Source organism: Sabethes cyaneus, chromosome 1 (assembly GCF_943734655.1).
Source record: "Sabethes cyaneus chromosome 1, idSabCyanKW18_F2, whole genome shotgun sequence".
NCBI classification, from domain to species: domain Eukaryota; kingdom Metazoa; phylum Arthropoda; class Insecta; order Diptera; family Culicidae; genus Sabethes; species Sabethes cyaneus.
In genome coordinates this window covers 31625597-31636060 of record NC_071353.1, presented here as the reverse complement: position 1 = coordinate 31636060, position 10464 = coordinate 31625597, and positions in this window count along the sequence as shown.

Genomic DNA, 10464 nt, shown 5'->3' with positions numbered 1-10464 from the left:
ACTTCCTGACATCCGTCACACTTTTCGCGTTGTATTCTGTGCGAACTTCCGCCATCCAAAAATACACTTTAACAGTTGATGCTATCCATGGGGACATTTTCATCTGGAACTCCCTTTTGCGCTTGGCTGGTTTTTATAATTGCAGTAATCTATCCAACCTCAGCAAGTATTATACGATTCTTTTCTTCACCTTTCTAAGCGTAGCTTTTCCTATCAGCACTTGCCCTGGCAAGTGGTTACATTTTTTCAACCCCACACAGACGGGCAGCTTCAACTTTTTCACTGGAAATGAACTTGAACCTGTGCGGTATTAAAACGAAAAAATCAAACGAAACCGAATTTTCGAGTATCCCTGACAACTACAAAACCGATTAAACGTTAAAAATTGCAGCAAAAACCTGCAACTGAACTAATTAGCTGTGGGGCAGGAAAGCTCCAAAAATCTAGACTGCGGCGAGATGAAAATTCCGTGCTAACTCTGCAACTGACTTCGACCGAATGAAGTAAGAATTTTCTTGGGCCAGGACGAAGCGAGAGCGCGCGAGCAGCAGCAATGTGTTTTCGGAGGAAAACTCGAAATTTTCGCTCACGCATACTAGCATCCCGTTGCTCGTGACAGAATAGCCACTGTTTGCTGACGGCAGAACCACGCGGTAGACACGGAAAGCCGCTTTCCGGTGGTATTCGAGTGGATTTGATTATATATTTTTGTTGTTGAATGCAGCTATTGCCTTGTGATTTACTCAGCTCGGGACCAGAGATACTAGATTTTTTTGGAAAAGTCCGTATGTTGAGAAAATGTGCTTACTTGCTAAGACGTTACAGCCGACGACCATATAACTATCTAACTATAGTTTTCCATATAGAGGGTGGTGAGGATAATGAAATGGAACAAAAAATACAGCTGTCTGTATCGAATTCGGAACAGTCAAGGCTGCTAGATATTTACCATAACCTATCGGTGACGTCTTCGTGTTTATTCCCACTATCCCTCCCAAAATTCTTTCTGAACTGAAGAAAAGACTATAATAAATAAACTGTATACAATCTTAGAACTTACAGTAATACAAAACTGGTTTAATGAACACCAATGTCTCCACAAATTCCGCCCAACCAATATTGATCCACCAAGATAATGGCTCTTGCAGATCATAAGCTCAAAGCTTGTGGTGACACTGAATTTTTATATAATATAAAATATATCATTCCAAATTCCAAACAGCTCGGAAAAGCTAGGCTAGTAGATAAAAAAGAACAAACAACTCCAACATTAACACTGAGTTGACCATACAGCACAGTCCTCATTAACTACGAAATCACTCCGAAAGGTTTTCCCTTATCCTTCAAAGCTCTTGAGTTTCTCAATAGGTCAAGTCAAGTATCATCAAATGTATCATCACTTTTAGGCCGGTAGCTAAAAGCCCACAATCGATTTCGAACGGAAATCTACCAGAATATTTCCTCGGGTCGAAATCTATGACGGTTCCAATGACAGTCATCAACGCAAATCGGTCGAATGGGATGAAAACGATGTGAGTGAGGGGGATTTCACATTCCTATAGAATGCTTTGTTTGCTGTGAAGCACAGGTTCTTATCATACCTTGAACCGATCTAAGCAAAGTTAACTGTGCGACACTAGGACATAATACAAGAACGAAAGCATGAAGCATGCAAGTTTACCGAAATGGGCTCTACAGGAAAGAGTTTTTCAAGTATCGAGATTTAGAGTGGATCCGGTAGGAAAGGCTAGGGCATTGTCTTTGCTGCTCCTTGAAAGTGGATAGTGAAAATAGAAACAATTTGCAACCTACAAGTCGGCAGTTGTATATCATTTTTCTCTCCATTTCACAAACTGTTAAGGGACGTGTTTCGTTTGATTTGAGATCAAATGCTGGATTGTTGGCAAACTTTTAACAGGTTTTTCGTACCACGGTTGAGTTTTAGTGGAAGGGAAAACTTTACGAAGTGATTTTTTGGCTTTAATGTATAAAGATTGAGTTATAGACTATGTTGCTGCTTCGTCGTAATTGCCTATTCCCGTACTATCCAACAGAAATTATTAAAAATATCAGCATTTTTATGACACACAATGCAAAATTAGTTATTCCATAATATTTTAGTTTGTTGGCTATCATACGCGATCAATCAGCTCAGCTGAGTCAGCTGAGATCTATTTAAGATAAAATTAATCGTCATCGATTCTGCAAATATCAGAAGCAGCTTTTTTGTTTGAAATAAAAATTTTGTTCATGAAAATAATATATTCGCTGTGTTCAGATTGGCAAGAAGAATGCAGTGAATACATTTCTATAAACAGAACGCCACTTTTGGGTCCAAAAACTGCTTTCGAAATTGGGCTCTCCGACGAAAAGTTAATGACTGCTAGTTTCCCGTTAAATGCTTTTTATCATTAACCCATTATGACCCGGGTATACCTAAATTTGGACCAAATGAAGTGAAACTCTGTAATCTATTATATTATGGCTCGAATGTGTCGGGAAACGCAAAATCGTCATTTGGAGTGCTTTCAAGGCCAAAATATCGCAGGTTTAATATTTCATAGGCTCAGTTTCAAACAAACAATTTTCAAAGTTGATTACAGATTTCTTATCGAATTTTGTGATAGACTTTACATATAAATACCAATTTACATGTCAGGTAATGTTTCGTCACTAAATGTAGACTTTTTCATGCGTTTTGGAGACAAAGTTTTTTTCGCCATTTTTTCAATTTTTTCCGCCTTTTATCACAACTTTGCACTGTTGAAAATACAGATGAAATGACAAAAACTGACAAATTATATCACACACACATCAGATTGATGTCTTATCTCTCTTGTAGTGATAAATTAACAATGCTGACTATTGAAATTCAGCAGTAAACAGGTTTTGAAGAGGAGGTATGATATATCATACGCTAGGATATAATGGGTTAAAGAAGTCCCACCAGCCATTTTTTCGTGCGACGAAGAAGAAAATGTCGACTAATCGTTTTAATTTCCTTCATTCATAAATGAAAATAACTCACGCAAGGCATTGTCGTTATTCTACAGCCAGGAAAACTTGGCTGACCTGCAGAAATTTTGCAGAATAACATTTGTCATGCCGCCCTACACAAATACATGCGCGTTAGCTTCGTAAACATTGTTGTGATTTTTAGTTCGGACGATGAAAAATTTTGATGGATGGATTTTAAAACGGTACGATGAATTTAAGAAATAAAGTCAGTTGCGTAATTTCAATAATATGCTTTAATAATCGCTTTTCAGTGATTTCAAAGTTCACGGATCGGAAGGTAAGTGTGTTTTAGTCAAATCAGCACAAGAACTTTTGGAATATTCATTAAATCCATCCAAAAAATTATGACAATTAGAACGGCTTTCTTACTACGACGGGAATTAGAAATAAACCCTACTCCTATGTAATAGTAAATAGAATGAAATGAAAGTCGTTTTTAAACAAATAAAAAAATAATGGGTTGTAGATTTTTTCAAGGAAAACTGTAATAACTGCTCTATGAAAGCATAAGACACATTCCGCCGTGACGTTACAACGTTTTGACTTTTCTTTGCACAGTATTTATGTTTTAGCTGGGAAAATCGTTGAGAAACCCCCAAATATTATTATATATTTGGAAAGAGCATAAAATTTCCTATTAAAAGTGGACAAATTAATAGCATTTGCTTTGCCCAGATTGTTTTGGAAAGCAAATATGTAGCGTGACGTTACAACGCGCCAGAAATACGTCTTTTGGTTCTTCTGTTAAAAAACATGAAAATTCTGCTCTCTTTCAAATTTTATCTAAAGATTTTCTTCTATGATTTGATAAGAGATGAATACTGAACAACTTGCCGTTTTCAGAATTCCGATAGTTAGTGAAGTTAATTTTTAAACAGCTTTTACTTTTCGTGACGTTACAACGCTCTGCTTTGCACAGAGAGGGTCGTAGCTCCGTTGTAACGTCACGAAAAATCTGTTCATTTAATATTCGTTGATTATCGCTGTTGCTGCCCTCTGTACATGAGGGATAATCCAAAAATGTGTTGTTAATTTGTCTTTCACTATTTCGCCTACGTAATTGTGGGGTTGTTCACAAATTACGTCGCGCTGTGGGAGGGATGCTAAGAAAGTGGGACATAAGTAATAGCATCGAAACCTTAAGACATAGCATAATAGTTGCTTCAGAAAAGTTTCTTCATTTAAAAAGCACTTTCTAGTGGTGAAGAAATATTCGGACATTAGGGTGTCCTCAAGCAGATACAAAAAATATTTTCTCTATTTTAAGTCAGAAATAGTTGCTGTCTACAGAAAATTTGTAGAAAAACTAATTTTAAGAAACTTTGTTGAATGGTTAAGATTTATATTTCTTACATAAAAAAAGTTATAAGCCAAACTCTTAGGGACACCCTTAAAAAATTTTTTTTCGATCTAGCTCTTAAATAACCCTTCGTATGGCTTACAAATGTTTTAGGAAATTGGTAATCTAATTAAATTGCACATTTTTGTCGAAAATAGTAGAGCACTATCTTTTTCCCTTTAGAAACTATCACTGGCTTTTTTATTTTTATATGTACTCTTTAAGAGGGTGTGTCTCGGGGGAGAGCAGCTATGAGCAGCTAATCTCACTTGTTTTTTTTGAGTTAATTTATGCTGTATTCCACCATGTACAACTTAGGGTAGAAGACTGTGGAAAATCTAAAAAAATATATGAAGGCAACCGTAGGTGAACATGTATAAATAAAAGAAACAAGGGATAGCTCCTTAAGGAAAAAAGATAGATTTCTGCTATCTTCGACGAAAATGTGCAATTTAACTCGATTACCAATTTCTTAGAACGTCTAAAAGGTGTACGAAGCGTTATTGAAGAACTAGATCGAAAAAATTTTTTTTTAAGGGTGTCCCTAAGAGTTTTGCTCTATAACTTTTTTCACGTTAGAAATATAAATCTTCAGTATTCAACGAAGTTTCTTGAAATTAGTTTTTTTTACAAATTTTCTGTAGACACCAATCATTTCTGAATTAAAATAGAGAAAATATTTTTTGTATCTGCTTGAGGACACCCTAATGTCCGAATATTTTTTCACCACTAAAAAGTGCTTTTTAAATGAAGAAACTTTCTTGAAGCAACTATAATGCTATGTCTTAAGGTTTCGATGCTACTACTTATGTCTCACTTGTTTTGAATCCGTCCGGCTGCCCGCCGTGACGTTACAACGCGAGCTTCAATCAGTTGTAACTTAGGTTCTACTTAACTTTTCATCATTCTTTAGGCACCGTTTTAAAGGTATTTTTGAGTACAAAGAGAATATGGATTATTAGATTGTTCGAATTTGTACTTTTCTGCGAAAGCTAAAAAGTACACCTTTTTCGTGACGTTACAACGCAAAAAAATGGCCCTATTTCATCCACTTGAAATACAAAATAACTGCAAAATTACATCCAAACTATTTTTGGAATGGATTCAGCATATATTCCTTTGTAAGTTGGTCGAAAACAAATGATATTATGAAATGTTTTAGCGCACTGTAGCAGTATTTTTAAAAATATCACGAAAAATCATTTATTTCTTGTAAATTTCATTTATTTTCGATACACGTTTTATATAACTTCCGAAAATGCTAGAATATCAGTCATGGCAGTTTTGAAAGGTTCAAACATTGCCCAATCATGAAAAAATATTCAACAATGCTAAAAGCAACTTTTATAAAATGTCTGGTTGGTATACCGGCCCGCGGAATGTGTCATAAGCATTTTAACATTACATTGTAGGCCACTTGGCAGCCAACATTAGAATTCTTTTAATGATATTGCCAAGTATTAGGGTAATTTGCCAAATATTGCACACTTCGAATGTTTGCACCTTTTCTCGACGGATTATTATGTTAAATGTAATTTGACAGCAATATCGGCTATACAATGTCATTATCCATCGAATGGTACGATTCTTTTTTTGTAAATCAACGTGATTTTTAAGCGGAATAATAAATGTTCTTACATGTGTTCGAATTTCGCCTTCATCAAACTAAATTATTAAAAAAGTTGATTTACAAAATAAGCTTTCATCAAACGTTAGATGCACAATAAGTGTATAAAATTGGGTCTTTAAAACACAAATTGCCGACAAATTCGTAGGTTCAATAATTGAAACAACGTACGAGACTCCTTCCAATTTTATTGCACTGTTTTTCTTGTCCTAAACCCTGTTTTCTGCAACGCGCATTTGACAGTTCACTTCTCTGCGGTGTTGCTTTTTGTTTATCAACGCATGCGGTGGGAGCCATAGTTTTCTATATCAAGAGTTTTTCCGTTTTTTATCGTTTATTGCGAAGTTTCCAGGCCCATAATGGATGCCAAAGTAATCCTAAAGTATGTAGGGAACGGGTAGGAATTTCCAGCACGCTACAAAATTCGGCATACATTACCTTTTTTTGCTGCGCTTTCCTAAATAAAAACTTTGCCGCTATACTTACTGAAACGAATGTAGCACTCATAGGCTTTAATGTGTTACAACTATTTTCATAAAATGTAAGTAATTTGCTAAATTTTATTCAATAAACATCAAAACCACTGTTTTTCCACTAGCACGTAAACAGACTGAAAAAACCAGCAGCAATCGCTTACGCGTATACGCTCTTGATGATGGTTTGGAAAACACACAATTATGATCACGTTTATTTATTCAAGAAATTAAACAGCTGTGAATATGGTATCACAGAACAGTTCTACTTTTTTTTTATAACGGAAGTACACAAAAATTCCCCTCTGATATGAAAATATATTATTTCAATTTTCATTCACTAGCAATTTGCAGCATTTTGCTTTTAATTTCAGCATATGGTGCTCTAGTTACTGTACTACCAATATGTGATGCAGTTGCGCCTGAAACTCTTCTATCGTGTTGACATAGCTAGTATTTGAGTGACAACCACTTGCTTCTTGTGACAGCAAGCTGCTGTCACTGCAAAACTAGTTATCTTCAATGAGCCGGTATCTAGGCAATACCGACACGTTATCCATCGGTCTCTCTTTTGATCTGTTTTTGAATAACATCTAAACCCTGTGCAGGCTTTTTCGGCCTGTCGGATTTAAACAGCACAGACACCACTATAGAAAATTGGCCGAATTCAGCCGCAGCGACTTCATCAGTTTCAACGTAATTCCTGAATATTGTTCATGTTACCACTTAATGGAGTGAAAATACCCTCCCGTACCCTATATGTAGTTGGCTTCGTCCACAAGTAAAATAACTTGAGAATAATACCAATGTAACGGTGGAGAAACGTTAAAATAAGAACTGTGCAAAAATAGGGCGAGAGGTGTGCAATAATAAGATTTGAAGGTTATTTTGGTGTACAATAATTGGGTGCAGAGTTGCTATGCAAAAAAACCCCGAATTAATCCACCTAACGGTGTGACCTAGCCTTTCTACTGCAACAATAGTTATTTTTTATTCTTTCCTTATTTAGTTCTTTATTCTTTCCTTATTTAACAGTAAAATTCACACAAGTCCATACTGCGTGCAATCTCGGCCGGCGCTAACCAATTTGCTGCTCCACGCAAATTCTCAAAATGGCGCCCCAGAACAAACGAAAAACAGCAGGCGTTGCTGTGTACAGACATTTTACTACCAGTCACGCCACACTGGTCACAGTCAATCGCCATTTATTTTGAATAACTGTCGGTTTCTTGAAACCCATTATTAGAATGATAAACCTTCAAAAACGAAAAATTCGGTTCATATTTCCTGACAGGAATCCTGTTAGTTCAGAAACTTCGTCTTCATACCTTGCTACTTTATCGAAGATGAATCTGCTGATTGCGGATTCTGAAGAGATTCGAAAATCTCTCCGAAAAATTTCTAAATAATTTAATATCATCAATGCGACTTTCCCCCCACGTTTATCTGAATGTTTTGATTGTTGTGTTTTGTTGCGAATAGATTTTTATCAGGAGGAGGTGAGGCGCAAACGGAAAGCGAAGAATGGCGTAGGCGTATGAACCATGCACTGCAGGCACTACGTGGAATGATTCTCAAAGTAAACTTGTCGAATGTTGGGAAAGTACGATGGGTCAGTCACGTCGCAAGAATACCGGATGATCGTGCAGTGAATCTGTTCTCTTTTAGACCTCCATCGGCCTTAAAGGCCTCATACACTTGCGCATATGTTGGGCTGGAAACGAATAAAATGTTGACGGGTCATTCAGGTCGAGCGACAAGCCCAACATCTTCTTTTGCTAGCTTGGTTCGTGGCGCTCATACACAGGCGAGAGTGTTGACCGAACATGAATTCACCAACATTTTCAGCCAACATGATCGTACGTGTATGAGGGCTTTTAGGAATAGAGAGACCCAACTTACTAGATGGCTCGACCAGGTTGAAGCCGATTTGCTTGTGTCGAGATGTTCAACGAATTGGCGACAAATAGCCCAGGGCCCAATACAGCGGAGAGTAACTCTAGATACACCACTTGCCATCCCGGCTTTATACTGCTAAAGGAGAAGGAAGAAAGTTTTATATTACCCACTTATTTATTTAATGCTGCCGTTTTTTGACGTAGGACTACGTCTTTGTTTACTATACTGGAACTGGGTAGCACTTTGTGAAAATGAAAATAGAAATGTAACGTTTGAATGAAAGATTTCAAATGCTAGTAACAATTTATATGTCGTTGGATAGATAAAATGACCAGCAATTTTATAGGGCGGTAAGAGAACAATTTTAAGGAGGGCGTAAGAGGGGGGGCTCCTATACAAATGAAACACAATTTTCCTCATAACTCTGGAACTAATCAAGCAAATGGAATCAAATTTGGAATGTGTGGGTTTCAGAAGGCAAGAATTTTTACTATGGTAAATTGAAATAATATACAAATTTCCTCATAACTCGAGTACTAATTGTTGTGTATTAAATTTACCCAAAAAAGGGTAGAATTTTAAGGAAGTGTAATTGATCGAAATCGATCAATTATATCGATTAATTATAGCAGTCTTTCTGGCAACACTGTCATCCGATAAAAAGTAGAATACACGAGCCGGTCTCGGCAGTCTAAGTTGATTTTCCAACGTGAACTAGTGCTCTGTGTTCAGTGATCCGAACTCCTTTACTACGACTATTTACAATCTGGAGAGAATATTCTACCTTACTGTCTTTTGTTGGATCCTCCGGCCTTAGGTAGAACTCGCACGAAAGACTTTAAACTAATCAAGTAAATGGAACCAAATTTGACATGTGGGGGTTTTTGGAGGCAGGAATTTTCATATATTTGCGATGAACGTGCTTTGGCTTTAATGTTATTTGTAACCAATGGGCCTTTTAAAGGCCGCATACGAGTTAAAGTAAGATAATTGAAACTAATCAAGCTACGCATATTCATATTCAATACAATAATCTGTGGGCTGGTCATTCATTACCAAAATTTTTAAAAGATTTTTAAAAGAAATCTCTATGTCTGAAAGGTTGCAGGCGTTGTACTCATGAAATCCCGTCCACGTATTTTCATAGCCACCGTTGCATTCAATGAAGAATTGAATCTGAATATTTCGCTCTTTTCTTCTAAACATTCGCTTATACAATGGCACTCACGGATTCTTATAAACATACATATGCCAGAAATGCAGTTTACATTAGTCTTTGATCTGATGATCTGATATAGTCCTACGTCACCCTTTCGTACAACCCTTAGAGCTGTATACCTTGTAGTTTTTTTAATGTAGGCGAAATGGCGCCCCCTCGAAGTGGCACTCCAAGCAGCTGCTTGTTTTGCTTAAGGGGAGGCGCCGGCCCTGCGTGCAATAATTATATTTTCTTTCCAAGGGTACGTAAATATTTGTAAGCAAATATTGCAAACAGATTCAGGTTCTACCAGCCGAGAGCCGGGGATGCTCTTGCCGTATCAAGAATTCCTCTCCGCTGTAATTGGTTCTGGGCTACTCGTCGTCAATTCGTTGCGCGTCTCAACACACGCAAGTCGGCTTCAACCTGGATGAACCATTTAGCACAAACGGTCCCTTTATTTCTGGTGCCGGTAAGGTTCTTGAAGAGAACGGATTTCTCTGCACAGTCGTCCGGCATCCTTGCGATGTGGCCGGCTCATCGTTATCTCCCAACATTCGCCAGGTGCACGATGGGAATCTTTCCAAGTAATGACTACGGACAGATTTGTGGGAATGTATCAAGCCGGCTACGTTGAAGGACGGTCAACAACGGATCAAATATTTACATTGCGGCAGATCTTCTTAAAGACCGTAAAGACAGAGTTCCCACGCACCACGCATTCGCAGACTTCAAAGCCACATATGATAGTATCGTCCGAAAAGATCGAAAGACGACTGCTTACAACGATCTTCGGCGGCGTACAGGAGAACGGAGTATGGAGGCGGAGGATGAACCATGAACTCGCACAGCTCTATGGTGAACCCAGTATCCAATAGTTGCTTAAAATTGGACGGATACAATGGGCAGG